This window comes from Martes martes, assembly GCF_963455335.1.
Source record: "Martes martes genome assembly, chromosome: 4".
Classification (NCBI taxonomy): domain Eukaryota; kingdom Metazoa; phylum Chordata; class Mammalia; order Carnivora; family Mustelidae; genus Martes; species Martes martes.
In genome coordinates, this window is record NC_137891.1 from 39,395,241 (window position 1) to 39,422,445 (window position 27,205).

General features: G+C 34.8%; 1 protein-coding gene across 5 annotated transcripts in view; it reads right to left on the reverse strand.

Annotated features, from left to right (window-relative positions):
* The window catches only part of CPQ (carboxypeptidase Q), a 465,885-nt gene that overhangs the window by 244,243 nt on the left and 194,437 nt on the right, over positions 1-27,205 (reverse strand). The gene's annotated exons all lie outside the window — the stretch shown is intronic.

Sequence of the window (27,205 nt, forward strand, 5' to 3'; positions counted from 1 at the left end):
ACTCAAGAGGAATTCAGATAAACAGGCTCTCTCTTTTTTTAAAGTTTTTATTTAAATTCCAGTTAGTTAACATACAGTGTAATATTGGTTTCAGGTGTGCAGTATAGTAATTCAACACTTCTATACAACACCTGATGCTTATCACAAGTGCATTCCTTAATTCCTATTACCTACTTAATCCATCCCTCCACTCACCTCCTCCCTTTTGGTAACCATCAATTTGTTCTCTATATTAAAAGTCTGTTTCTTGGTTTGCCAATCTCACTTTCATTTCTTTCCTTTCACTCGTTTGTTTTGTTTAAATGATTTTTTTTTAAGATTTTTATTTATTTATTTGACAGACAGAGATCACTAGTAGGCAGAGAAGCAGGTGGGGGTTGGGGGGAGGAAGCAGGCTCTCCGCCGAGCAGAGAGCCCGATGCGGGGCTTGAACTCAGGACCCTGGGATCATGACCTGAGCCTAAGTCAGAGGCTTTAACCCACTGAGCCACCCAGGCGCCCCTAAATGATTTTTTAAATATAAATTTGTAGCAATAAGTTACAGGTAATTTTCTTAAAGTCAGGACAGTAAGCTGGGCTTGTACCCATGGCTCCAATGAAGAAAACAGCACTGAAAGGCATCTTCCAACTATGGTTCAGAATTCAAGATATAAAAGCCTTTGTAATTTGTTTCTGCCATTAAGAATGTCCTCCAGTAGGGCAATCCAGCACAGTTTAGAAGTAGGAAGAATAAGGACTCAACATTTTTATCTGGAGTCCTGTCCTTGCACTGCCAATTATTCTACAAGGGATGATCAGCCTTAAACACCACCTCCCCGCTCCCATTTATAACCCCACCTGCAACTGAACAATCGCAAAGGGTAAACTATAAAGCAAGCTATAAAAAAAGCCAAACGGTTATACTTAAAAATTAATACCAACTCTTTACAAACTCTTCCAAAAACTTTAAGAGAAGGGAACACTTCCCAACTTACTCTACAAGGTCACAATTACTGATATCAAAACCAGACAAAGATGTCATAAGAAAAGAAAACTATGCATTAACATCTTTTATGAATATAAATGCAAAAAAATCCTCAACAAAATATAAGCAAACTGATATCAGCAACAAATAAAAAGGATTATATACCATGACCAAGAGGGATTTATCCCAGAAATGCAAGGTTGGTTTAACATCCAAGAATCAACCAATGTAATATATCATATAATACAAAAGGACAAAAGCCATATGATCATCTAAATAGATACTGAGAAATTCCTTTATGATAAAGAAAAAAAAAGCTATGATAACAAGAGAGTATGGCACTGGTATAAGGATAGACATAAGTCAATAGAATAGAATTTAAAGTCCAAAAATAAACCTTCAAAAGAATGGTCAGCTCATTTCAACAAGAGTGTCAAAATAATTCAATGGAGATGGAGAAATATTTTCAAAGAAATGGTGTGGGACCAATCAAATATCCACATGTAACAGGAAAAAAAGCTGTACCCATATATCACAACATATATTAAAATCAATTAAAAAATTAATCACAGGGGGCACCTGGGTGGCTAAGTTGGTTGTGTCTGACTCTTGTTTTTGGCTCAGGTCACAATCTCAATGTCATGAGATCCAACCCTGAGTCAGGCTCTGTGCTGGGTGTAGAGACTGCTTAAGATTCTCTTTCTCCCTCTTTCTCTGCCCTCTCCCTCCTCTCTCTCTCTAAAAAAAAAAAATAATAATAAAAATAAAGATAAAAATAAAATAAAATCTTTAAAAAAATTAATCAGATCTAAGTGTAAGAGCTAAAACTATGAAACTTCATGACCTTGGGTAATGAAATTGTGTCTTAGATACAACACCAAAATCGTAAGCAACAAAAGAAAAAATAGATAAACTGAACCATCGAAATTATAAACCCTCGTAATTCAAAAGACACCATCAAAAAGTGATAAGACTACACACAATGGGAGAAAATGTCCATAAACTGTGTACCTTATAAGGCACTTATATCTAAAATATATATAGAGCTCTTGAGAACTCAATAATAAAATTGCTACCTAATTAAAAAATGGGTAAAGAATGTGAATAGACTTTCTTCAAATAAAATATACAGATGTTGAGCATGTAACAGAACGCTAAATACCATTAGACATCAGGAAAATGCAAATCCAAACCACAGTGAAATGTCATTCATACCCACCAGGATGGCTACGATCAAAAAGACAGATAAAAACAAGTATTGGCAAGGATGTGAAAAATTTGAAATCCTGTACATTGCTGATAGAATGTAAAATGGTGTAGTCACTTTAAAAACAGTCTGACAGTTCCTTAAAAAGTGAAACGTACTACTAGGTATATATTCAAGAGAAATGAGGATATATATTCACAAAAACTTGCACACAAATGTTCATAACAGCATTATTCATAACAGTCAAACATAAAAACAACCCTTATGTCTATCAGGTCATGAATGGATAAATAAAATGTATGTCCATACAATGGAATATTATTTAACGATAAAACATTATGTTCTTACACAGGCTACAATGTGGATGAACCTTGAAAATACTATCTTAAGTGAAAGAATTAAAAAAAAAAAGACCACATATTATAAGATTCCACTTACATGAACTGTTTAGAATAGGTAAATCTGTAGAGGTAGAAAGTAAGTTTTATGTTGCCTAGAGCTGGTTGAGGGCAAGGAAAATGAGTAGTGAATGCTAGTAAGTATGGGATTTCTTTGGGAGATAATGACAATATTCTAAAATTAGTGATGGATGTTGAACAACTTCATGATTATCAGCTCTTCTTTTTTTAAAAAATATTTTTATTTATTTATCTGACAGAGATCACAAGCAGGGAGAGAGGCAGGCAGAAAGGAAGGGAAGCAGGCTCCCCGCTGAGCAGAGAGCCCAACGTGGGGCTCGATCCCAGGACCCTGAGATCATGAACCGAGCCGAAGGCAGAGGCTCCAACCCACTGAGCCACCCAAGTGCCCCAATTATCAGCTCTTTTAATTCACCAGCTTGCCGGCCATAGATCTTGGGACTTCTTAGCCTCCATAATCACATGAGTCAAGTCATAATAAATCTCTTCATATATATAATATTCATATATATGTATATGTTTCTATTGGTTCTCTTTTTCTAAAGAATCATGACTAAAACAGCCACAATGAGTCAAATTTCTTTTTACTTGTGCCAAATATATTCCAAACATTTGCAATGATCAAAATATGGTGATCAAAAAATGGTGCTTTACGTATTTAAAAATTATAAATATTAATCTTAATTCTTTCTTTTCACAAATACACAGCATCATATCAAATAAATAAATCCAAATTAAAATTACTGAAAGAAGCCATTATAAAGGATTCTGGGAAGATAGTGAAGTAAATCTGCCCTGTAAGAAGTGCTCAAGGGAGTCTTATAGGGTGAAATGAAAAGACACTAGACAGTAACTTGAAGCCATATAAAGAAATAAAGACCTCAATAAATAAATAGGTAATTATAAGAGCTATTTTTATTGTAACAATGGTTTATAGTACTGCTTTCATGTTTTCTAAATGATTTAAGAGACTAATGCATTTAAAATAATTATTAGTTTATTTGGGGGCACATAATGTATTAAGATGTAACATGGAGATATCAGTGACCAAAAAGTATGGGGACAGAGCTGAAAAGGATCAGTTTTTATATGTTATTGAAGTTAAGCTGGTATAAATTCAAATCACAGTCCTATAATTTTATGTATATATGAGTCCTATATTCTCTAGAATACAAACAAAAGGAAATGAAAAAGAAAAATAAACATTCCACTACAAAAAAATCATCTAAACACAAAAGAAGACAGTAATGCAGAAAATGAGGGACCAAAAAAAGCAAGAAAGCAAATAGCAGAATGAAAGGAATAAGTCCCTACTTACCAATAATTACTTCACATGTAAATAGATTAAAATCTCTAATCAAAAGGTGGAGATTGGCAGAATGGATTTTTAAAATTATCTAACTACATGCTATCTACAAGAGAATCACTGAAGAGCTCAGGACACAAATATTTTGAAAATAAAAGGATGAAAAAATATTTTCCATGCAAATATTACCAAAAGAGAATAAGAATGGCTATATTTATATCAGACAAAATAGATTTTAAAATCAAAAAGGGTTATTAGAGACAAAGAACAACATTTATGTTAATGAAAGGGTCAATATGGTAAGAAGATATTAACAATTATGAACATTTATGTACCCAGTAGTAGGCTATCAATATATATGAAGCAAAAAACTGACAGAAATGAAGGTAGAAATAGACAGCTCTAGAATAATAGTTTGAGATTTCAATACTCAACTCTTACTAGTAAATAGAACAACCTGTGACATACACCTGTTCATAAACATTCTCCTCTTGGATAGTCCCTCAGCATTTACTCCCAGCATCTAGGCCTATAAAAGTAGGTCCTAAAGGAGGTGGGGTTTCAGAGATCTACTCACCTTGTATCCACCCAAAACACACTTCTGTCCATGAGTCCCCTTGATAAACTATTTCTCATCAAGCTGGACTTCTCAATCTTTTTCTTCAGGGTTTTTTTTTTTTTTTTTTGGTCTCCTTCAGCCTTTAGAAGTCATTTTGTGTATACCTCCCTTTCGCAGAACAACCAGACAGAAGATAAGTAAGGAAACAGAGGACTTAAACAACACAATAAAACCACTAGATCTAAGAGACCACTCTATCCAACAATGGCACACTCTCAAGGAGAAGAGTCTGGAAAGGGTGGAGGCTTCTAGCTCCTCCGAACAGGCCCCACTTTTTGTTTTCTTAGCCTGGGCCTCTGGGTGTTATGGATGAGAACTAGGTGGGGGCTGAGTGGCAGGAATGTGTGTACATCTCAAGGACCTAGATGCATGAATGTGGCATACAAATCCGAAGCACACATGGAATGTTTTCCAGGATAGGTCATGTTAGGCCACAAACTGAGTCTCAACAGACTTGAAAAGGTATGTATCATGTAAAGCATCTTCCCTGGCCAGAACAGAATGACATTAGAAACATAACAGAAGGAGAGTGAAAATTCACAAATTTGTGGAAACTGAACAGCATACTCTCAACCAGCCAATGGATCAAAGATGAAATCACAAGGGAAATTATAAAATATTTAGTATGAATGAAAACAAAACCACAGCATATGAAAACATAGAATGCAGCAAAAGCACTGTTAAGAGGAAAAGTTTTACATTAAAAAACAGGAAAGATCTCAAATCAACCACCAAAATTGATGACTTAAGGAACTAGATACAGAAAAAGAAGAACAAACTAAACTCAAAGCTAGTGAAAGAAAGGAAATAAAGATTAGAACAAAGGTTAAAAAAAAAAATTAGAGCAGAGATAAATGAAACAGAGGATAGAAAAAAGAACAGAAAATAAAACCAAAATAAATCAATAAAACCAGAAGTTGGTTCTTTGAAAAGATCAACAAAATTGACAAACATTTAGCTAGTTGGACTAAGAAATATAGAGAGAATAGTCACATTACTACAATCAGCAAGAAAACTGGGGACATTACTACCAATTCCACAGAAATAAGGATTATAAAAGAGTATATGAAAAATTATATGCTAACAAACTGGATAACCTAGATGAAATGGACAAATTTCTAGGAACATAAAACCTACCAACTCTAAGCCATGAATAAATAGAAAACCTGAATACATCTGTAACTAGTAAGGAAATTGAATTAGTAATCAAAAAAATCTCTTGACAAGGAAAATCCCTGGCCATGATGACCTCAAGGGCAAATTCTACCTAACATTTCTTTTTTTTTAATTTATTTAAAAATTTTTTTATTGTGCTCTGTTAGTCACCATACAATACATCATTAGTTTCTGATGTAGTGTTCCATGATTCATTGTTTGTGTGTAACACCCAGTGTTCTATGAAGTCCATGCCCTCCTTAATATCCATCTTCCCTATCCCCTACCCTTCCAAAACCCTCAGTTTGTTTCCTGGAGTCCATAGTCTCTCATGGTTCATCTCCCACTCCATTTTCTCCCCCTTCATTTTTCCCTTCCTTCTCCTAATGTCCTCCATGCTATTCCTTATGTTCCACAAATAAGTGAAACCATATGATAATTGACATTCTGTGTTTGACTTATTTCACTTAGCATAACCTCCTCCAGTCCCATCCATGTTAATGCAAAAGTTGGGTATTCATCCTTTCTGAGGGCTGAGTAATAATCCATTGTGTATATGGACCTAACATTTAAAGAAGAACTAACATCAAACCTTCTAAAACTTTTTTTAAAAAGTAAAAAGGAGGGATTACTTTCTAATTCATTCTATGAAGCCAGTATTACCCTAACACCAAAGCCAGGCAAGAACACTACAAGGAAATAAACTATAGATCAATAACCCTTAGAAACATTCATGTAAAAATGCTCAACAAAATACGCAAATGGAAGCCTATTAAAAGGATTATACACCATGACTAAGTGGAATTTATTCCTGGAATGCAAGGATGGTTCAATATACAAAAATCAATCAATATAATTGACCACATTAACAGAATTAAGGGGAAAAATATGATCATCTTAAGTAATGAAGAAAAGACATATGACAAATTTCAAGACCCTTTCATGATAAAAACATTCAAAAACTAAAAATAGAAATTGTCTCAGTATAATTAAAGCCATATATGAAGAACCCCCAGCAAACATACTTCATGGCAAAAAACTGAAAGCCTTTCCTCTAAAATCAGGAACACAGCAAGGATGCTAACTTTTGCAACTTCTATTCAATAAAGTACTGAAAGTTCTTGCCAGAGCAGTCATGCAAGAAAAAGAAATAAAAGATATCTAAATTAGAAAGGACAAAATAAAATTATATTTGTTCATAAGCAATGTGATCTTATATGTAAAAAGACTAAAGACTCTGCACAAAAAAAACCCTGTCAGAACTAATAAATCAATTCACCAAAGTAACAGGATACAAAGCCTACACACAAATATCAGATGTATTTCTATACATGAACAATGAACAATCTGAAAACAAACTACAATAATAATTTCATTTAAAATAGCATTGAAAAGACTAATATACTTAGGAATGAACTTAACCAAGGAGGTGAAAAACTTGTGCAATGAAAACTATAAAACACTGCTGAAGGCAATTAAAGAAAATATAAATAAATGGAAACACATTCAATGTTCATGGATTAGAAGACTTACATTGTTAAGATGTCAACACTCCCCAAGCAGTCTACAGATTCAATGCAATCCTTATCAAAAAATTCCAATGACATGTTTTGTGGAAATAGAAAAAAAAAACACCCTAAAATTCTCAAGAGAAGCTTACTAGTTCTTGAAAAACAACAAAGCTGGAGGAGTCATATCCAGGTTTCAAAACTTACTACAAAGCTACGACAACCAAAACAGTGTTATACTTGCATAAACACAAACCGACGTAATAACATAGCACAGAAATAAACCCTTGACTATATGGGATTTTTGACAGGTGCAAAGACCTTTCAATGGGCGAAAGGGCAGAACTTTCAACAAATGGTGCTGGGAAAACTGGATATCCACATGCAAAAGAATGAAGTTGGACCTTTATTTAATATCACACACAAAAATCAACTCAAAATGGATCAAGGGTTTAAATGAAAGATCTAAAATTATAAAACTCTTAGAAGAAAAATGTAGGGCAAAAGCTTCATGACATTAGATTCTAAGAAATTCTTGGAAATTACACCAAAGGCAAAGGCAACAAAAGAAAAATAGACAAATTAGACTTCATGAATATTGGAAAATGTTGTGCATTAAAAGGCAATATCAACAGGTAAAAAAATCAACACACAGAATGAGGGGAAATGCTCACAATCATATCTCTGATAAGGGATTAATATTCAAAATAATTCAAAAACTCCAAAAGCTGAACAACAAAAACCAGACAACCCAATTTAAAAGTGAGCAAAGACTTGACTAGGCATTTCAACAAAGAAAATATACAAGTGGCCAATAAGCCCAAAAAAAGACGCTCGACATCACTAATCATTAGGGAAATGCAAATCAAAACTAATGAGACACCACCTTACACCTAGTAGGTACGTCTAGGATGTCTACTAGGATGTCTACTATCAAAAAACAGCAAATAACAGATGTTGGTGAGAAGGCGTAGAAATAAGAATCTTTGTGCACTATGAGGAGGAATATAAAATGGACAGACTCTTTGGAAAACAGTATGGTGGTTCCTTAAAAAATTAAAAATAGAATTATCATATGATCTGGCAATTCCACTTCCGGGCATAAACCCAAAACAGTTAGAAGCAGAGTCTCAAAGATACAAACCCATGTTCATAGCACCATTATTCACAATAGCTGAAATCAAATACTGGCTATCCTAGTATTCATCAGTGGATGACTGGATAAACACAATGTGGTATATACATACAATGGAATATTATTCAGCTTTAAAAAGGAAGGAAATTCTGAAATACACTGCAACAGGAATAAACTTTGAGGGTATTATGCTAAGTGAAATAAGGCAGTCACAAAAAAACCAAATACCATATGATTCCACTTATATGAGGTACTTAGGGTAATCAAAATCATGGAGGCAGAAAGTAGAATGGTTTTCAGGGGCTGGTGGTGAGTGGAAAAGTGGAAACTGTTCAATGGGTATAGAATTTCAGATTTATAAGATGAAAAAGTTACGGAGATGGATAGTTCTGACATTTCACATTATGAATGTATTTAATATCACTAACCTGTACACTTAAAATGGGTAAGATGGTAAATTTTATGTCATTTGTATTTTAAAAAGCCATTATATACATAAAATAAAACCCAGTATTGTGTAAATTATAAGGGAAAGTATACATACATCCCATGCTGATGGTACTATTTAATTACTTTAGTATTTCTAGAGTGTGATCTCCCAAAATGTAGCCAGAATTGTAAAATTTCTTACTTTGTTTGCTTATTCTGCTTTGAAGGACAAACTCTTTGGCAATATTATAAAATGAGAAAAAAAATGATTTATATTAAGATGTTTCCTGCATCTCTGTGTATAAATGTGAAAATCTAGAAACAATCCAGCAGAAGTGGCAGGAAAATGAGACTGGCAAGGCAAGTAAATGGCCAAAAGCAATACATGGAAACATGTAGATGAAATCATGTTAAACTAAAAGAACCAAATACGAAATGCACAAGATAAAAATTGAACATGAATCTGGAGTGATATAAATTAAGTTAATATCCACTTGATTCTTTGAGAAACTATACTGATCCTGTTAGGCTGTAATCATGTGAACTGCAACATTACCAATAAGCAGAATTAAATTCTTAAAAATCTATGCCACAGTCTATAAAATAACCTGGAAGCAAAGCCTGAAGCTATCACAGTGGCAGTTTGAATCCTTGAAATACTAGGTCATGGGCATTTGAGCACCTGTGGCAAATTAACAGAAAAATATCTGTTGAATTTTTCCTTTCTTCCACCATCAATTACGTGAAATACTTGCAGCTGAATCCTTCTGCAGTGTCGGTCCATCAGTGTGCCATCTAGGCAGAATTACAAAGCTAATATTTTCTTGCTGTCAATCGAATTTGTGTTCAAGGGCTCTTCCTGTGCATCTGGTAGTGTTTTAACTGTTTATTCACATTTGTGTATATCTTCTGAGGCAATAGGTACATGTTTTAGTCTTCTAATCTTTAGGAAAGTGGTATATGAGATCTCTTTCCCACAATGATATAGAGGGGCACAGAATCAACTCTGAAAAGAGTGCTGGCACAGATAGGAAATCAGCACTCAGTTACTTCAAAGGGGGAAAATAATGTCTACTAACAGCATCTGCACATCATTATCGGTAAACTTGCTCAAATAAGACATTTCCATAAAATAAAAACGGATGCCCTGCCCTTTGCTTTAAAATTTTTCTTCCTTGGCCTTTTTTAAGCTTTATTTTGGTATTATTTTTTTTCCTCCTTATTTTTAGGCACCACAAAAAGGCCTGTACTTACATAGTAGAGCCCTACAGATTTAAGGATGTGATATCATTATTCCGTGGGTCCCTAAAGTATAAACCCTTCAAAACTCCCAACATACCATAAAGAAAAGTTAAACTCTCTGACAGAGCAGGCCATGGAACATTCCCCCAAACATGAATGATAATAATAGCTAGCACTTACCGAGCAGTTACTACAGTGCTGGTGGCATTCTGAGTGTTTTACATACATTAATTCATTTACCAGTCACTATAACCCTCTGAAGTAAGCACTCTACTTGTCCCCACTTTACAGCTGGGTAAAGTGAAGTAAAGAGAGGCTAAGCCATAGTCTCACAGCTAGAAGCTGACGAAGCCAGAACTGAACCCTGGCAGTATGGCTGGAGTTCACCTTCTTAATGCATATAGAATCTATATTATATTGCCACTCACCACTCTAGGAACAATGATGATGATTTTGATGATGATGGTTAACAGCAAGCAAAATAATACTATCTATTGAATACTTAAGACATATACTGAGCTAAGCAATTTCATTGATTACCTTATTTAATCTTCATATACATTCTGAGATAGGTGCCCATAGAACCATTCCTGAAAGGAACTGACAAACTCAGAGTTCACGAATAGCTCAAGTGCTCTGGGCAAGGAAGAGCAAACTCTGAGACCAAGCTCTTCTTCCCAGGTTCAAGGGAACCTATTCAAGCCACACAGCACCTCTTAATCTTTTATATTCCTTCTGACGGGCAGACTGAGAAAAATGATATATTGTGATGGAAAGCACTTGCACTGTGCCTGACAGATAGTTTGTGGCTTTTCAATGAAAGTTATGATCATCCCCACCCATATTTTACATATACTTCTATACTTCTATACTGTAACTATTTATATATTTTATGCCCATTATGCATCTTTGATCTATTCTAGACTACCAGTTCTACATTCTCTTTGTTGCTTTTTGCCTCCCCAATGCTATGGCACAGTTTTTAGCCCAGAATATGTGCTCAGAAAACATAGAGTTTTCTAACCTGTGGCCTCCGACGCTAATTTTCACTCATCATAATGTTATCTCTTTGAATTTTATTACCAATTTTATCCAAACTTTACTATTTATTGATCATGTATTATGGGGTCACAATCACATGGAGGTTTTGATAAAACACAGATCATTGGGCCCAACATCCAAAATTTCTGATTCAGGAAGTGCAGAGTGGGGCCAAAGAATGTGCATTTCTAACAAATTCCCAGGTGATGCCAAATTGTTGGTCCCAAGTGTTGGAGAGTTCGAGCCTTCACCAGAAGAGTTTATTCAAAAATAGGTGCTCGCTGATGGAAAAAGTGTATTCTCGACATAATATTCACTTCTAGAGAATCGATCACAAACATACACAGGTAAGGTAAGCACTACATGCAGGGCACTAACACAGGTTCTATGAAAGAATCATCATCCCTGCTCTCAAGGAAGGGACGTTATTTGAGACAATATTTGTTTCACGAGAACTGTGACCACAGAGTTATGGATTTAATGAACATAGTAACAAACCAACCCAAATTCACATAACAAAAGGAGTGTTAGCTCTCCAAAGCTGTCACTGTGCAAAGATGCACAGTTATTGCAGTAATTGATCATTGCTCTAAACATTTTGGCACTTTTTCCTCTAAAATTGGCTTCAGAACAATTTGGTAGCCTTCCAAATGGTCAAAATGTAGGCAAAATTAGGTATTTTAAAATTAGAATTGATTTTTGGAAACAAAAGAACAAATGATCTGGAGTCCAAAACCAAGATATGTTATAAAATAATGAAATTCTTAAATGTGTAATTGATCAACTAGATCTGAAGACAATCTCAAAAAAGAAGTATCAGAAATGTTTACATCAGTGGCACCTGTGTTAAAATATGTGTTTAGATTTAAAAGGTATTTACACAATAATGTTGATTAGATGTACACAGTCTTGCATATTTGTTTAAAATTATTTATTCCACGAGTATTTTTTTTTAAAAATGGAAGCAACCTAAAAGTTCAATAAGGAAACCATAGTATAAATTATGTTATTCAATTTCAATGGAGTATTTTGTAGCCATTAAAATGTTAATTATGAAGTCTATAAAACAAGATTAAATTTTTGACATAATATGGAGAAAATGAGAAGGTCTTTATAAACTATGACAAGCAATATGAAGTTTTATGCACAAGGAAAAGAAGGAAATATAGGATTATAGAAAAAATTTTTAGATAGGAGAAATGACAGCATCTTTTTCTTTTGACCTTTGTCATTTCCATACAACTACAAAATCTGGACTTAAAAAGATCTTTATCTTACAGCTTCTATTGATATTTGCCAGAGCAACAAAAAAAATATGGACAAAGCTAATCATAAATATTGTGAGAATAAAGGTATAAATGCCTGTATTTGTATATGATAGGAGTTACCAAGTATGCCTAAAGTCAGCTACAGAAACACTTTGAAAATAGATGTGTAGGGGGAAATATTTCCAATTGTTTGAGAATCTGAGGGGCTGTACATAATTTTGAGAATTTGAGGGGCTGGCACATAATTCATGAAAATGAAGGTGAACATGGTCTACTTGATAACAGGTCTAAGCCAGATTCCCAATCTAAATACATAAGGATCAGTGTATCAGTCAAGATAGGTGAAATTGTACTATGATAACAAACAGTTCCTATAATTCGATTCCTCAAACAATAGATTTTTAAATTTCAGCTTCTTTGAAGTAGAGTTGACAAATAAAACTGTATTTAAATGTTTAAATATTTAAAGTGTACATTGAGGTGATTTGATAATACATTGTGGAAGTATTTTTCTCATTTAGCTAATTAACATAACCATCACCTCATGTACTTACCATTTTTTGTTTGGGTTTTGGTTGGTTTTGGTAAGAACATTTAAGTTCTACTCTCTTCGCAAATATTAATTATACAGCACAGTGTTATTCATTACAGTTACTGTTTTACATTAGATCCTCAGACCATATTCATCTTATAGCTGAAAGTTTGAAGGCTTTTACCAGCCTCTTGGTTATTCCCCTGGGATCCCCACCCACCCAGGACAGGGCAATCACTTAGATTTTTCTTTTTATCTTTTTTTAAACTCAATATATAAGTGATACCATGTAGTATTTTTCTTTCTCTGTCTGGCTTGTTTCACTTAACTAATACCCTCAAGTTCCATCCATGTTATTACGAAGGGCTTGAGTTCCTTCTTTCTCATGGCTAAAAACATTCTAGTGTGCGTGTATGTGGTGTGTGTGTGTGTGTGTGTGTGTGTGTGTGTGTGTGTATCTAAACACCTACATTCATTCATCTGGACACATAGGTTGTTTTCCTATCTTGGCTATTGTGAATGCTGCTGCAATGAACATGAGAGTGCGGATATTTCTTTGATATCTTATTTTCATTTCCTTTGGATATACACCTCTAAGTGGGATGGCTAGATCATATGCTAATTCTTTTTTTTTTTTAATTTTTGAGGCTGTACTAATTTACATGCCCACCAAGAGTAAATAAGTGTTCAGTTTCTCCACATCCTCACCAACACTCATTATCTCTTCTCCATTTGATAATAGCCATTCTAACAGGTATGAGGTGATAGCTCACTGCAGTTTTAATTTGCATTTCCCAGAAGATTAGTGGGTCAAGTACCATTTCATGTACCTGTTAACCATATACACGTTTTCTGTAGATAAATGTCTATTCTAGTTCCTCTGCCCATTTCTAACGGCACTATTTTTTTTTTACTATTGAGTTGTGCATTCAAATTCTCTATATATTTTGATAATAACCCTTACTAGATTGTATATGATTTGCAAATATTTTCTCCCAATCAGTTGCCTTTTCATTTTACTGAATGTTTCCTTTATTGTGCAGAAGACTTTTAATCTGATGTAGTCCTCCTTGTTCATTTTTGCTTTTGTTATTTTGACATAATATCCAAAAAAATTATTGCCATGACTAATGTCAAGGAGCTTACCATCTATGTTTTCTACTAATTTTATGGATTCAGGTCTTATGATCAAGTCTTTAATCCATTTTCAGTTGATTTTTGTGAATGATGTAAGACAGGGGTCCAGTTTCACTCTTTTGCATGTGACTGTCCAGTCTTCCTAATGCCATTTATTGAAGAGACAACCTGTTCCCCATTGTACATTATTGGCTCCACTGTCATAAATTCATTAACCATATATGCATGGGTTTATTTCTAGGCTCTCTATTCTGTTCCATTAATTTATGTGTCTGCTTTTTATGTCAATACCATATTGTTTTGATTACTACAGCTTTGTAAAATAGCTCGAATTCAGGCAGAGTAATGCCTCCAGCTTTTTTCCCCTTTCTCAGGATTCTTTTGCTCTTCAGGGTCTTTTGTGGTTTCATAACACAAAAATTTAAATTTAAGGATTTTTTTTATTTCTGTGAAAAGTACCATTAGAATTTTGAGTTTTTGAAAAGTATGGGCATTTAATTTTAATAATATCAATTCTTCTAACCCAAGAGTATAGAATTGTTTTTCCATTGATAACGTGTCTTCTTCAATTTCTTTCATCAGTGTCTTACAGATTTCAGTGTACATATCTTTCCCCCTTTTGGTAAATTTATTCCAAAGGTATTTAATTCTTTTTGATGCAATTGCATATTGAATTATTTTATTAATTTCTTTTTCTTATAGTTCATTATTTTTGTATAGAAATTCAACTGATTTTTGTATTTTAATTTTGCATCCTGCAACTTTACTGAATTCATTTATTAGTTCTAATAGTTTTTTGGTGGAATCTTTAAGGTTTTCTATATATAATATCATATCATCTGCAAATAGAGGCAGTTTTATTTCTTCCTTCCTGATTTGGATGTCTTTTTTTTCTTTTTCCTGCCTAATTGCTCTGGCTAGGATTTCCAATACTATGTTGAATAAAGGTGGCAATGGTGGGCATTGTTGTCTTATTTCTGATCTTAGGGAAAAAGCTTTAAGCTTTCACCATTTTATATGATGCTAGCTGTGGAGGCATCATATTTGGCCCTTATTTTTTGATATATTTGTTCCCTCCATACTCACTTTGTTCAAAGTTTTTATCATAAATGAATGTTGAATTTTGTCATATGTTTTTTCTGTACCTATTGAAATGATCATATGATTGTTGTACTTTATTTTGTTAATGTGGTGTTTCATATTGATTGATTTGCAGATTTTGAACCATCCTTGAATCTCTGGAATAAATTCCATTTTATTATGGTGTATAATCCTTTTAATGTATTTTTTAATTCAGTTCGCTAATATTTTGTTGAAGTTTTTACACCTATGTTTAGAAATGTTAGCCTAAAATTTCCTTCTCTTATAGGGTGCATGTCTAGCTTTTTTTATCAGGAATACTGGCCTCATAAAATGAGTCTGGAAGTGTTTCCTCTTCTCTATTTTTGGAAGAGTTTGAGCAGGATTGGTATTACTTCTTTAAATATCTGGCAGAATTCACCACTGAAGCCATCTGGTCCTGGCCTTTTCTTTGTTGGGAAGTTTTTGAGTATTGATTCAATCTGACTCAATTCAGTCTGACATAGTTGCTCTGATTTTCTATTTCTTCTTTATTCAGTCTCTGTAGGTTATGTTTTTTAGGAGCTTATCCATTTCTTCTAGGTTGTCCACCTTGTTGGCATATAATCGTTCTTAGTGTCTTTTATGATCCTTTGTATTTCTGTGTGGTAGCAGTTGTAATGTCCTTATTTCATTTCTAATTTTGAGTCCTCTTTTTTCCTTTTTATGTCTACCTAAAGATCTGTCTTTCTATCTTTTCAAAAGCACAGCTCTTAATTTCATCCATCTTTTCTATTCTCTTTTTAGTCTCTAATTTATTTCTGTTCTGATCTTAATTTATTTCTACTCATTTGGGGTTTACAAATGGTCCCCAACTTATGAGTGTTTGACTCATGATTTTTCAACTTTACAATGGTGTGAAAGCAATAGGCGTTCAGTAGAAAATGTACCTCAAATTCTGAATTCTGATCTTTTCAAAGGCTAGTGATATGTGATGCTGGGCAGCAGCAGAAAGCCACAGATTCCAGTCAGTCACACATTCATGAGGGTAAACAGCCCATACACTTTTAACCAATCTGTACTCATACAACAACTTTGTTTTTCACTTTCATGACAATATTCAATAAATTACATGAGATATTCATCACGTTATTATAAAATAAGCTTTGTGTTAGATGATTTCGTTCAACTGTAGTCTATTGTAAGTGTTCTGAAGACATTTAAGGTACATGAGGCTAAACCATGGTATTCAGTAGGTCTGATGTATTAAATGCAATTTGACTTACAATATTTTCAACTTATGCTGGGTTTAACAGGATGTGACCCCATCATAAGTCAAGGAAAATCTGTAGTTTGTTTTTCTTTTTCTAGTTCCTTCAAGTGTAAACGTAGGTTGTTTATTTGAGATCCTTCATTCCTTAATGTGGCATTTATTGCTATGATCTTCCCTGTGACAACTGTTTTTGCTGCATCTTACAAGTTTTAGTATCTTGTATTTCTATTTTCACTTGTCTCAAGATATTTTTTTATTTCTCTATTAATTTCTTCTTTGACTTATTGGTTATTGTTTAATCTCAACGTATTTGTGTATTTTTCAGTTTTCGTCTTGTAATTGATTTTTGTTTTCATACCACTCTGGTTGGAAAAGATATTTGATATGATCTCAATCTTCTTAACTTTATTAAGACTTGTTTGGGAACTAACATACAATTTGTCCCAGAGAATGTTCTGTGTACTCTTGAGAATAATGTATATTCTTCTCCTGTTGCATAGATTTTTCTATAAATATCTGTTAAATCCATCTGGTCTAACATATACTAAACCCAGTGCTTCTTATTGATTTTATGAAAGGTGGGTGTAAGGGGGCACTGAATCCCCTACTATTTCTTATTGCTGTCTATTTCTCTTTCCAGGTCTGTTAATGTTTGCTTTATATAATTAGGTGCTTCTATGTTGTATGCATAAATATTTCCAAATGTTACATCCTCTTATTGGATTGACCACTTTAGCATGATATAATGACCCTTTTTGTCTTATGCTATCTATACTTTTTGGCTTAAGGTTTATTTTGTCTGATAATGGTATTGTTACTTCTGCTTTCTTTTGGTTTCCATTTTACATGGACTATGTTTTTCCATCTCTTCACTTTTACTCTGTGTGTTTCCTTAAAGCAAAAGTGAGTCTCCTATAGGCAGTATATAGTTGGGTCTTGCTGTTGTTTTTTTAATACATTCATGTCTTTTGAATGAGAATTTAGTCCAAGTACACTTAAGGTAATCATTCATAGGTACAAATCTACTATTGCCATTTTGTGAAGTGTTTTCGAGCTGATTTGTATTCCTTTGTTCTGTCCTTCTTCTGCTCTCTTCCTTTGGGATTTGATGATTTTCGGTAGTGGAATGCTTATAATCCCTTATTTTTGTGTATCTACAATAGGTTTTTGGTTTCTGATTACTCATGAAGCTTACATAAAACATCTTATATTTATTTATAAGTCACTTTGAGCTAATAACAGTTTAACTTTAAATACATTCTAAAGCTCTACATTTTTACTCTCCCCACCCCCATTTTATGTTTTCAGTGTCACCATTCATATCTTTTTGCCTTGTATATCCATTAACCAATTATTGAAATTCAAGGCATTTTTACTTTGACCTTTAATCTTCTTATTAGATTTATAAGTGATTTTCCCACCACCATTACATTACAGTATTCTGAACTCAACTATGCATTTACCTTTACCAGTTGGATTATACTTTTATAAATCTTCCTGGGGGTGCCTGGGTGGCTCAGTGGGTTAAAGCCTCTGCCTTCGGCTCAGGTCATGATCCCAGGGTCCTGGGATCAAGCCCTGCATCGGGCTCTCTGCTGAGCGGGGAGCCTGCTTTCCCCCTCTCTCTCTGCCTGCCTCTCTGCCTACTTGTGATCTCTGCCTGTCAAATAAATAAATAAAATCTTTAAAAAAAAAATCTTCCTGTAACTAATTAGCATCCTTTCATTTCAGCTTAAAGAATTCTGTTTAATATTTCTTCTAAAGACAACCTAGTAGTGACAAATTCCTTCAGCTTTTACTTGTCTGGAAAACTATCTCTCCTTCAGTTCTGAAGGACAACCTTGCCAAGTACAGTATTCTGGTTGATTTTTTTTCTTTCTACATTTTTAATATATCATGCTACTCCCTTATGGTCTGCAAAGATTCTGCTGAAAAATCTGCTGATAATCTTATTGGAGTTCCCTTGTATATAACAAGTTTTTTTTCTTGTCTTTAACTTTTCAAATTTTATTTATAATGTGTCCCAGTGTGGGTCTCCTTGGATTCCTCTTCTACAGAGCTCTGTAGAAACTCTCTAGGTTTCCTGGATCCAACTGTATGTTTCCTTCCTCATGTTAGGGACATTCACATCCTTTATTTGTTTGAATAAGCTTTCTGCATCTTTCTCTCTTTTTTCTGCTTCTAGGAACTCTATAATGTGAATATCGGTCCTCTTGATAGTGTTCCATAAGTGCTTTTTCATTCACTTTTCCTTCTGCTGCTCTGATTGGATGAACTCCACTACCATATCTTCAAGTTCCTTGATCCTTTCTTCTGCTTGACATAGTCTATTAAACCTCTCTATTTAAAGTTTTCAGTGCAGGTATTCTATCTATCCTTCAGATCTGTGATTTCTGTTTGGTATTTTCTTATATTTTCTATCTCTGTGTTGAAATTCTCATTTTCTTCATACATTGTTCTCCTGATCTCAGTAAGCAGCTTCATGACAATTGTTTTCAATTCTTTATCAGGTAAATCACATCAACATTTCATTATGGTCTATTTCTAGAGTTTTACCTCGTTCTTTTGTTTGGAACATATTCTTCTATTTCTTCATTTTCCTTAACTTTCTTTGTAGGTTTCTACACATTAGATAAAACAGCCAACCCTCCCAGTCTTGAGGGGGTGTTCTCATGTAGGAGATGAACTTTATCATTAAGTTCAGCCTGAGCTATTTGTTGTCTCTCAAAACTTTGTGAAGGTCCCATCTCTGTTCATAGTGGCTCTCAGTAGTTGAGATGTGCTAAGACTTGTCAGTGTTCCAAAGAGAGGATCTCAGTCAACATCTAGATGCAGGCTGATTGAAGTTCAGACCCTCAGGCAGTAGCTTTTCAAATATGCAAACAGACTTCTTCTGGGAAAGACCAGTAGATGAATTTCCATATCTGCTACCTATGTATTTACCCCTGGGGAGATCACTGGTTAAGAACTGTTTCTTTGTTTGCCAAAGTTCTATGGGACTGGAAAAAGCAGGCCCCACAAGAATACAAGCTTAAAAAACAACAGAACAGATCAAGAAAACAGGAGCTGGTTCTTTGAAAAGATCAACAAAATTGATAAACCTTTAGCCGGACTCATCGGAAAGAAAAAAATAGAAAGAGAGAGGACTCAAATAAACAAACCAGAAATTAAAGAGGAGAAATAACAACCAACACCACAGAAATACAAAGTATTATGAGAAAATATTATGAAAAATTATATGCCAACAGATTGGACAACCTAGAAGAAAAGGATAAATTCCTGGAAACATGTAACCTCCCAAAACTGAATCGATAAGAAATAGAAAATTTGAACAGATCATTTACCAGCAATGAAATTGAATCTGTAATCAAAGACTCCCAACAAACAGAAGGCCAGGACCAGATGACTTCAGAGGTGAATTCTATCCAACATTTAAAGAAGAGTTAATACTTATTCTTCTCAAATTATTCCAAAAATAGAAGAGTAAGAAAAGCTTCTAAATTTATTCTATGAGGCCAGCAGTATTCTGACACCAAAACTGGATAAAAACACTACCAAAAAAGAGAACTACAGGCCAATATCTCTGATGAACATAGGTGAAAAATCCTCAGTAAAATGTTTACAAACTGAAACCAAAAACACATGAAAAAAATCATTCATCATGATTAAGTGAGAATTATTCCAGGGATGAAAAGGTGCAAGTGTTCAATGTTTGTAAATCAATCCAATGTCACACATCACATTAACAAGAGAAAAGACTAAAACCATATGATTATTTCAACAGATGCAGAAAAAGCATTTGCCAAAACCAACATCATACTCAATGTTGAAAAACTGAGAGCTTTCCCCATAAGGCCAGGAATAAGAAAAGAATGTTCATTCTCACCATTTTTATTCAACATCATACTGGAAGTTCTAACCACAGCAATTACACGATAAAAAGATATAAAAAGCAACCAGATTGGTAAAAAAAGAAATAAAACTTGCACTATTTGCAGACTACATGATACTATTTATAAAAAACTCTAAAGATTCCACCAAAAGAACTGATCAATGATTTCAGAAAGGTGCCAGGATATAAAATTGATATACAGAAATTTGTTGTATTTCTATACATTAAAAATAGAGCAGCAGAAAGAGAAATTAAGAAAACAGTCCTATTTATAGTTGTACAAAAAACTGGAAGATACCTAGGAATAAACTTAAATAAGGAGGTAAAAGACCTGTACTCTGAAAATGATAAAACACTGATGAAAGAAATGAAAGGAAACACAAACAAATGGAAAAATAGTCTATGCTTATGACTGAAAGAACAAATATTGTTAAAAAGTGCATACTACCCAAAGCAATCTAAAAATTTAATGTAATCCCTATCAAATATCAATAGCATTTTTCACAGAACTATAACAAATAATCCTAAAATTTCTATGGAACCACAAAAGACCAAATAGCCAAAGCAATCTTGAAAAAGAAGAACAAAGTTGGAAGCATCATAATTCTAGATTTCAAGTTATATTACAAAGTTGTTAGAAATCAAAATAGTATGGCATTGGCACCAAAAAAGACACATAGATCAGTGAAATAGAATAAAGAATCCAGAAATGGACCCTCAGCTATATGGCCAACTAATTGTCAACAAAGCAGGAAAGAACATTCAATGGAAAAAAGTCTCTTCAACAAATAGTGTTGGGGAAATTGGACAGTTACATGCAAAAGAATGAAACTGGACTACTTTCTCAGACCATACACAAAAATAATCTCAAAGTGGATTAAGGCCTAAATGTAAAACCTGAAACAATAAAAATCCTAGCAACGAGCACAGGCAGTAATTTCTCTGACGTCAGCCATAGCAACATTTTTCTAGATATGTCTACTGAGGTAAGGGAAAGAAAGCAAAAATAAATGATTGGGATCACATCAAAATAAAAAGCTTCTGCACAGCAAAGGAAACAATCAACAAAACTAAAAGATAACTGAATGGGAGAAAATATTTTTAAATGACATATTATTCAATATGTCATGAATGACATATGAATGACACTATGACATATCAATGACATTATGACATATGACATAATGAATGGCATTATGAATATTCAATAATATTCAAAATATATAAAGAACTTATACAACTCAACACCCAAAAGACAAATAATCCAATTTAAAAAGGGCAGAATACCTGAACAGACATTTCTCCAAAGAAGCATCCAGATGGCGAACAGATACATAAAAAGAAGATCAATATCACTCATCATCACGGAAAGGCAAATCAAAACCACAGTGAGATTTCACCTCACACCTGTCAAAATGACTAAAATCAACACAAGAACCAACAAGTACTGGTAAGGATGTGAAGAAAAAGGAACCCTCCTACACTGCTGGTAATGAAAACTGGTGCAGCCAAGGTAGAAAACAATAAGGAGTTTCCTCAAGAAATTAAAAATAGGGGCGCCTGGGTGGCTCAGTGGGTTAACCCTCTGCCTTCGGCTCAGGTCATGATCTCAGGGTCCTGGGATCGAGCCCCACATCGGGCTCTCTGCTCAGCAGGGAGCCTGCTTCCCCCTCTCTCTCTGCCTGCCTCTCTGCCTACTTGTGTTCTCTCTCTCTGTGTCAAATAAATGAACAAAATCTTTAAAAAAAAAAAAGAAATTAAAAATAGAGTGACCATATGATCTAGTGTTTCCGCTATTGGATATTTACCCCCCAAATACTAAAACACGATTTGAAAAGATATAAGCACCTTTATGTTTACTGCAGCATTATTTACAATAGCCAAACTATGGAAGCAATCCAAGTGTCCATTAATAGATGAATGGATAAAGATGTGGTATATCTGTACAATGAAATATTACTCAGCATGAAAAAGGACAAAATCTTTCCATTTGCAAAAACATGGATAGAGCTAGAGAGTACAATGCTAAGTGAAGTAAGTCAATCAGAGAAAGACAGATACCATATGATTCCACTCATCTGAAATTTAAGAAACAAAACAAATGAGAAAAGAAAAAAAGAGACACACCAACAAACAGACTCGTAATTATACAGAACTAATAGAACGTTACTAAAAAGGAGGCAGATAGAGTGATAGGTGAAATAGGTGAAGGGAATTAAGGTTATTCTAATAACGATGGGCACTGAGTAATGTAGGGGACTGTTGAATCACTATGCTGTACACCTGAAACTAACATAGTACTGTATGTTTACGGGAATTAAATTTTTTTTTAATTAAAAAAAAAAAAGCAGTTCCTGCTGGCCACCAGAGCCAGGCAATCCAAGGCTGTTTCCTCTGGGTAGCAGCTGGAAAAGCCAGGGTGCCAGATGTGTGCACATGCAGCTTCCAGGGAGACAACAGCAATGTGGAGCAGGCCAGAGGGAGAACTCAAAGATGGTGTCTACGGCCTCACAAGGAGGGGAGTATTGCATTCAGCCCCTAGATGTCTGCTGTATTTTAGAAGCCCGAAATCTCAGGCAGGAGCTTTTAAAGGATGCAAACAGGCCTCTTTCAGGGACATACTGAGAAATAAGCATTTCTGTCTACTCCATTGGTGCTGAGGCTGAGGTGATTAGCTACAGTGAGTCCTCACAAGCCCAGTAAGAACTGTTCCTTTGTTATAGGTCTCCTGTACATACATCATGTTGGCTTTCAGTGCTAGGTATTAAAGGGATCCTGTCCCCCAGGTGGAAGTCTTAAAAGCTGGGGGCACTAGATGTTAGGTCCAAAAACTTTGCTCCTCGGGAAAAAGCTGGGAGTTGCACAGTCCCTCCCAACTGTGTATCACCCTACCAGAGTTAAGGTTTATAGGGAGAGTATGCCTTAGTCTTTTCTACCCATTTCAGGGAGAGTATTTTCTTGCCTGATAGTAGGAGTCACTAGCCTGGTTTTGGAATTTCTTTTAGAGGGAATTGCTCTGTGCATAGCTATTGATTTGGTGTGTATGTGGAAGGAGGTGAGTTTAGAAGCCTCCTATTTTACCATCTTTGACCAGAACTCCCAAGACACAGTTTTATTTTCTGCTCACATTACCTATCCATCCCAGTTCTTCTCGGTGCTCACCTTGGCCTCACCCTCACTCTGGGATCCAGACTAATGGAGAAACCACTCTTTGGAACACTGCTGGTTACTGTGGCAGAGGGAAAAGCACTCTGGAAGATTTCTCTCATCAATAATTAAATGTTCTGCTCACATCTCATTGGCTAGAAAAAGTCGTGTGTTTCACCAAAACCCAGTGGGGCCAGAAAGTGCAGTGCTCTTTTATGTGTAGAAAATGAACAGCTAGAACTATCTGGTGACAGGCAGTAATGAATACATAGTGAACCAAGAGGGTCTCTGTGAAGATAAAGGATGGTTGTGAATCACCATGGGACTGAGCCTTGCCACCATAAAAAATTAGGAAAGACCAAATAAAAGATGGTAAAGTCATCACAAATACCTCTATAGCCATTAACCATATTTTGAAGGATATTTAATGACATGGAAAATGGTTAAAACATGTTTCAAAATTGTGCATATACTCCAACCCCAATAGTATATATGTAAATTTATGCAGCAAAAAATGACTCAAAAGTAGATGAAAAAGTAAAAGAAGGGTGTGTGTGTGTGTGTGTGTTTACCCTCCTAAGCGGACTTTAAAATGTCAGCTTTAATATTGCTTTTTTCTTGTCTTTTTTTCTATTTCTTTCTCCCAATATACCTTTCTAAGTCATCTTAAACTGATTAATAGTGATAAGTTAAGCAGACAGGTTTTTCAAAGGATTAGATTCTGCTGCTGAGTTTTGAGGAATTAGTGGATATTCCTCCGGTCATTTTGAATAGTTTCAAATAATAATTTGGTTTTAAAAATTGAGAAATGAAACTTATATTTCCAAGAGAGAATTCATTTGGGGGAAAGTAGAAAAGCTAGCAGAAGTATAAGAAGCATTACCAAGGACTTAGTATTCACAAAAAATTCAACAAAACAGGCTGAATTCTTGTCATATGTCATAGAGAAAATAGGTGATGATAGGAAATAAGTCCATGTAAGGCAGAAGGAGTGAGGGTGAAGGGCTGTTGAACAGCTCGAGAATAATATTTAGTTGATGTAAAATACTTTCATCTGGTACTTTGAAGTAGGCAAATATATTTCTTTACCACAAAGTCAAAGTATAAACAGGACATTAGTAGAATGGCATTTTATAAACATCTGGATAATGTATTCATAAGGCCTAGGCCTAAAGATTCAAGAATCACCTGGCAATAATTCCAAATCCATCACTGATTAAAATAATTTTCAAACATAAGACCTCTGGTACATGGTGTGGTTTCAGATTGCACTGGAACATGCCATGTGATTTAACCCATTTTCATAAAAACTATGTTGAGGTTCAGCCTTAAATTTAGAGTTTGAATTTTAAAAGGAAGGGGTAGCTAAAATCATCCAAAAATAGGTAAGTCAACTCTAAAAAAAATTAGTAATCAAGTGCAAACTATTATTTCCACATTTAGAACTATGATTTAACTTTTTTTTTTTAAGATTTTATTTAGTTATTTGACAGACAGAGACCACAAGTAGGTAGATAAGCAGAGGGGGGGGAAGCAGGCTCCCTGTTGAGCAGAGAGCCCAATGCGGGGCTCGATCCCCAAACCCTGGAGTCATGACCTGATCTGAAGGCAGAGGCTTTAACCCACTGAGCCACCCAGGTGCCCCTATGATTTAACTTTTGTGAGAAATGAAAATCTACTACTCTTCTGATTTACCAAAAAAAAAAAAAAAAGACATCAAATTTCTATAGTTTGTTCCCTTTTCAGGTAATTTCCACTTTTAGATAGCAAAATAGATACAATTTTTAAGGTTCTTTTCTAGTTGCCTTGCAAGAATATTATATAATCCAATAGGTCTCAGTTGCTGGGAAATTTTCTTAAGCAACCTTGTGTAATGTCTTAAAACTGCCAAAAGATTTGCTGAGTTTGTCATGAACCTTCTGCTTTTATTAAAAATAAAACATTCATCAAACCTGTGACTAAGCACAATCATTAATTACCAAATTTTAAACATTTGGCTACCAGGTTGACTTTGGCAACCAAAATTTCCAGCTCACTAAAGGGAGCAAAAAGAACTCATGGGTTGAACAAACTCATTCTGGCCACTTGGTAATGTAAATGGAAACATTAATAATATAATGTATTATAATAATATAGTATTTGAAATATTAAATCAACTCATAAAATGTCTTGGGTACTTAGCTAAGCCAGATTCTGTGCTAGATTCTGTGGAAATAGGCTCTATCTATGAACACAATAAATGCAATTCCTGTTCTCTAAAGAAAAAAAAAAATCACACTTTCATAACAACTTGCTGGGCATGTATTTCCCAGACAAACGTAGTATCACCCTCAGGCTCTCCATTCCACTCTTCAGGACAGGCGTTGTTGATGTATTTATCTTTATATGTCTAGCACTTAGTATGCACACTAATATACAGTAAGCTTGTAATAAATGTTTGATGGATGGATGACTAAGATACAGATTATTATTTCCATGATTATGTCCATTACTAGGAGATGATGAGTTTAATAACAGACAACTTGAGTTTAGGAAAAACTTAACCTTTCCTCATCTGTGCTCTAACTGTTCTCAAACTCCACAGATCTATTTAAAATCGATATCATCTGAATTTCTAACCAAGTCTGACAAAGAATCAGTCACACGGCAATTCTAGAGAAGGCCCAGATTAAGAGGCAAGGGCATATTGCAACACCTCCAAAGTCAAATGAACTGAAGTTGAGTGGAATAGGAATTCAATAAATGGCCACTCTCCACAGGGTAGCATATCGACCACAAACACCAGAAAGGGTCCCGCTGGGCTCCTTTCACATGCACTTGTCAAGGAAAGAGACACTGGGTATCTCAGCACATCACCTAAGTGCTGCTCAAAACTAACTCAAAGCCAAGCAGAGCCTCCTCCTCTGCTCTCCCCCAAGACAGAGCCAGCACCGTGATGGTCTACTCTTAACACCTGCCTCTCCAGTCCACATAGGCTCTCAGTCTCACTGACTAGGAGACCTAGTCTTTTGAAGCATTAAAAGTGGATAGAGCTCAGCTGTCATTCAACGAACCTTGATTCTATGTTGAATCCTGGAGAGGCAAGGTCACCATATGAACCAGAGAGACCAGGGGTCAAGTCCATCTTTGACACTAACAGGATGACCTACAGTAGCTTTCACAACCAGGTTTAGCCTCAGATTTCTCTGTAAAATGGAGACAGTATCTAGCTCAGAGTGTTGGTGAGTCTTCAAAACAGCTTATACAAAATGCCTATCACACCATAATTTAAAATAGCAGCCATCATTATTTTTATACTTTTTGGAGCCACCTGCCTTCCTATACATCCAGGGGCCCAAAGCCCAAATATTCCACATAAGCATTCCATTCATGCCTTCCTCCACAGACCCCACTCTCTGAAAGTGTTTCGATTGTTATTATTTTATTACTATTGCTACTAGAATCAATAATAACATCCAACTTTTGAATTATCACTTAGAATTTACTAAGAAGGTTCTCATAAACTTAATTACTTTTTACAAAATCATTAAAGGTAGGTATTATTACTCAGATTTTAAAAATGAAGACACTCTGGCTGAAATTTAAGAAATGTGCCCAATATCACACAACTAGCAATTAAAGGAACTGAGATGTGAACCAGGATTTGGCCAGTACCTACAATGAATACTTTATGGGGAAGCCGTACTATCTCTCACTCCTCTCCCCATGCTGTGTCTCATCTCCCATCCCATTCCTCCAAGCAGCTACTGGTGTTCATTTCCTCATGTTTAAAAATACAGAGCACAGGTTAGATTTAGGATGGAGGTTTAAATATTCCTGAAATAAGAATATTACCCAAAATTCATTCAGCAAATATTTTAGGCATTCCTCTA